The sequence below is a fragment of the Urocitellus parryii genome, chromosome X (assembly GCF_045843805.1).
Source record: "Urocitellus parryii isolate mUroPar1 chromosome X, mUroPar1.hap1, whole genome shotgun sequence".
Taxonomy (NCBI): domain Eukaryota; kingdom Metazoa; phylum Chordata; class Mammalia; order Rodentia; family Sciuridae; genus Urocitellus; species Urocitellus parryii.
This window is the reverse complement of record NC_135547.1, coordinates 25172-29808: the sequence shown is the minus strand read 5'-3', so window position 1 is coordinate 29808 and position 4637 is coordinate 25172. Positions and strand designations below refer to the sequence as shown.

The following is a 4637-nucleotide window of genomic DNA, read 5'->3' as shown; positions in this document are numbered from 1 at the left end:
TAATGCCACATAAACCACACTTGTTGACAGGACCTCTGCACCCAACAGTTGCAAATGTTAATGTTGCTTATTGGAAAATTACAGGATCAAAGCTCTCAGAATGGCTGGATATACAGGTTTTGTTTCCAACTCTCTAGAAGCCATCAGAGCTCTTCCATGAACTCAGAATAGTAAAATGTAGGAATTTTATCCACCTTTAAATGAACAAGTGAAATTCCCATTTTAAGCTTAGTTGGCGCAATGTTCACCTTTTTAAAAAAAACAAATGGCTCAGAAGTACCCAATTTACCCAATTTGAGCTTTCTGAGAAATGGATACTGGTAGACTGCAAAATAAAGACAGTGCCATAAAATAATTAATGACAGCCACTGTGGTGACCCGTGAAGTGACCACGATTTCCTTGCATCTATGTATGTGCCTTTTCAAAGGGACTTTGCTGCCTGTTTATCCCGACAAGAGGTGAAGCCAATGCTTCTGTCACGTAGATCTGGTCTGAAACCTTGTGACTTTTACTGGCCCAAGGGGCATTGCAAACTTGGTCAGAAGCAGATGCTTGAGGAACACTTGCACCTTGGGTTTTATCTCACCACAGGGAAAATTTTTGTCACCATAAGGTCAAGCCAGGGGTGGGGGGTGGGCCAACCTCCCAGAGGAGGAGGGATTGTTGCGGAGATGTGGCAGCCCTCTCAGTCATTGCAGGCAGCCTAAAGAGTGCATGAGGACATCCTGGATCACCCAGCCCCGGCCAGTCAGCCTATACTGGAAAACTGCCCGGCCAATACCCACAATTGCAACCAATAATAAATGCCAGTCTGAAGCCATTAAGTATGGGGGCAATTCAATTTGCGTTTTAAAAAACGAGCCAACCTTGAAATCCTAGCATAGTACACATGCAAGTGAACTCATTCTCAGAACCTTGGTATGAACAAAAGATCTGTAAAACCTGGCAATGTCTCAGGACAAATTAAGTTGTTGTGTGACAAGATTATGGCAGGATGTAAAATTTTAAATTCATCAACATGAGCACATTTGTAGCCTGTTGAAACCATGCAATCCCATTTCAGTGAGGTGTCAGGCTCAAAGAAACAGTTCAGTAGCATACCGTACATTGAGTACATCAAACTCTTTCTTAGCACATCTTGAAATCTGTGAAAAGAATCCCAATATGAAATTCCTCTTCTTCCCAATCCACCCTCACAGCACCTGCAAATGCCCTCAGTGCTTCCCAGCGTTCCTCTCCCTCTCCTCACTCATTTTTCTCCATTCCAGAGTGATGTCGGCCAAGCCAACACTTCTTCAGCAAAAAAGGCTCCTCTTTGGAAGGAAATTAAATGTGTCTACACTGAAACTGCATTCCGTCTCAAGCCTAACCTCCCCAGAGCATTGTAAAGTCTGTTCAACAAATTAGTGGATAATTCTCCATCTTTTTTTTTTTTTTAAAGAGGAGAGAGGAGAGAGAGAGAGAGAGAGAGAGAGAGAGAGAGAGAGAGAGAGAAAGAGAGAATTTTTTTAATATTGATTTTTCAGGTTTTGTTGGACACAACATCTTTGTTTGTATGTGGTGCTGAGGATGGAACCCAGTGCCCCACGCATGCCAGGAGAGCGCGCTACTGCTTGAGCCACATCCCCAGCCCCATCTTTTTTTCTTTTTTACCTTTTTTCTTTCCTCCTCCTCCCATTCCTGTTCCTCCTCCCTTTGCCCTTCTTCTCTTTTCTTCCTTCTTCTACAGAAAAGCACACAAGCTTTCTTCTATCCTATAGTCCCACCATGATGTGCTGCCTTGCCACAGGCCCAGGAGCAACAGAGCCTACTGACTGTGGAAAGAAACCTCTGAAACCATGATCCACAATGAAGCTTTCATTGTTCTTAGTTGATTATCTCAGGTATTTTGTTCCAGTGACTAATCACGATGGGAATCATTAATAGCACCAAATACCAGATTTCTGCTGCCTGCTGAGGTAATCTCCTTGGTCATATTTTTGGTGACTGAAATGGGCACAGTCTCTGGACCCACACAGTTTACATGGCTCTTTGTGTAATGCAGCATTTTAGCCAAAGAACTCATGACAAACACCACGAGAAGCCATGACAGTTATTGTTAAGTGGATGACAACAGACCAAGGCATCAAATGATATTATAATATATGTACTTGCACATACATAGTGTTATGGTTTGGTTCTAGAATGTTTCCCAAAGCCTCAAGTGTTGAAGGCTTCGTCCCCAAATACAGCAGTTTCCAGAGGTGGGTGGGGCTGTTGGAAAGTGGTTGACTCATGAGGACTCTGACCTCATTAGTAGATTAATCCATTATGGGATTCCATAATTTGGATGGACTATTGGGAGGTGTTGGAAAGCATAAGCGGTTGGATCTAGTAGAGCTGAGTGGGCTCTTGGTGGTGTGTCCTGGTTGATTAAATCTTGTTCCTGGTTTCTCTCTCTCCTTCTCCCTCCTCACTTTTCCTCCTCTTCCTCCTCTTCCTCCTCTTTCTCCTCCTCCTCCTCCTCTTTCTCCTCCTCCTCCTCCTCTTTCTCCTCCTCCTCCTCCTCCTCCTCCTCCTCCTCCTCCTCCTCCTCCTCCTCCTCTTCTTCTTCTTCTTCTTCTTCTTCTTCTTCTTCTTCTTCTTCTTCTTCTTCTTCTCTCTCTCTCACTCTCACTCTAGCTCTCCTTCTTAGCTTCCATAAGATGAACACCTTCCATCTGCTATGCCCTTCCCTCATGATGTTCTGCCTCACCCCAGGTCCAAAGCAATGGAGTCAGCCAACCATGCACTGAGACCTCTGAAACCATGACAGAATATAATTTTTTTCCTCCCCTGAGTTGTTATTTCAAGATATTTTTGCCACAATGACAGAGAGCTGACAAACACAGAATTGGTGCTGAGAAGTGGGGTCATTGCTGTGCCTATTCCTGACCATGTGGTTCAGTGAGCTTTTGGAACTGGTTTGTGGCAGGAGTTTGGAAAAGTTTGGAGATACAGACTAGAGGAGACCTAAAATGTTGTCAGCAGAGCTTCATGGGCAGTTCTGGTGAGAACTCAGAGGAGCAGAAAGCTGATAGGTATGCAGACAGTAAAGACTGTGCTCATGAGTTTTCTGACAGGAACGTGGACTCTCTTTAGGAGTTGGACTAGAGACCATTCATGTATCATTCTGGCAAAGCACTATTCTACATTTTGTCCATGCCATGAGACTTTGTGTGAGGCCAAATTTAAAGGTGACAGATTAATTAATCTGGTGGAGGAAATTTCAAGGCAGCTTAGCATTCACGCACAAGAGACAAACCCATTTTTGAAACTTGAGCAACAACAAAGATCTAGTTCTGTCAATTATGAATACATTCCCCAAAGCTAAAGTTGTTGTTGTTATTGTTGTTGGTGTTGGTGGTGGTGGTGGTGTTTGTGGTGGTGGTGGTGTGTGTGTATGTGCATGTAAGTGTGTCAGTAGAACAGAAGTGAGAGCTCAGAAATAATGCTCAGTACATTTTGGAAGTCAGTGTATATGAAACATCACATTTCAAATGGGTGAGGGAAAAATGGACTATTCAAATAATAGGACTTGGACTGTTGGCCACTCATTAAAAATAAATAAGTGGATGAATAAACAAATAAGTTGATACAGTTAGCATCCTACCTCGTACCGTACCTCTGGGATAAGTTTTCAAAAGCCTCTCTCTGTCACTTTTTCACAAATTACGCCAAAATTATTTCTACTAGAAATGACATTCGTCTTGGAGTGACTAACAATGTCCCAATAGGGAGCTTAGGCCACATGCTCAAAATAATAATAATAATAATAAATAAATAAATAATTTAAAAAAATAAACGGAGGCCAAGAAATGAAACAGATTATTTCATTGCAGCAAGGAGCATGGCTGTCACATTTTCTGTCACATCCCCGGGGGAGGAGAAAGTTTTATGTTCAAATTCACGTATATTCAGTGAGTAATTACTCCTGCTATTAGTGTTGCTAAATTTGAAATATTCATGAAGTCTACAATATTTTCAGGATGGAATATAATTTTTGTGTGCTTCTTTTTTCCCTGCTAAAATATTCATTTTTTTATGGTACTAGGAATTGAACCCAGGGTGCTCTACCACTGAGCCGCATCCCCAGCCCATTTTATTTATGGAGGCAGGGTCTGTAGCTGGAAATACAGGCCTGTGCCACCATGCCCAGCTTTTGTGTACCCGTGATGAAGTACTTAGGAAAGATTGCTTCTTGTGCGAGGCATTAAGAAACAGAGTCAATGACTGTGGACTTCAAATATTTGTAGGCCAAACTCTATAGTAACTTTGAGGAGTATGGTAGAAGAACAATCTGTGGTGCTCGCTTCGGCAGCACATATACTAAAATTGGAACGATACAGAGAAGATTAGCATGGCCCCTGCGCAAGGATGACACGCAAATTCGTGAAGCGTTCCATATTTTTGATGTAACTGATGTGATTCAGCAATCTGTATACGGGGTAAAAATGGGAGTTCATAACCCTTTTGAATCAAACTGAAATATGATATATCAAGTTAGATGTAATGTTTTGAACGACCAACAATAAAAAAAAATTAAAAAAAAATAATACTGACTTGTAAGATTTATTGAGGTTCTCTTATGACCTAGAATGCTTTTTACTTTTTTCAA

The 4637-nt window shown here is 41.9% G+C and overlaps 1 non-coding gene across 1 annotated transcript; it reads left to right on the top strand.

Moving 5' to 3' along the window:
* Positions 1-4324: 4324 nt before the first annotated feature.
* Positions 4325-4431, top strand: LOC113176598 (U6 spliceosomal RNA). Its single transcript, XR_003300081.1, has one exon. It is a non-coding gene; the product is annotated as a U6 spliceosomal RNA (small nuclear RNA).
* The last annotated feature ends 206 nt before the right edge of the window (positions 4432-4637 follow it).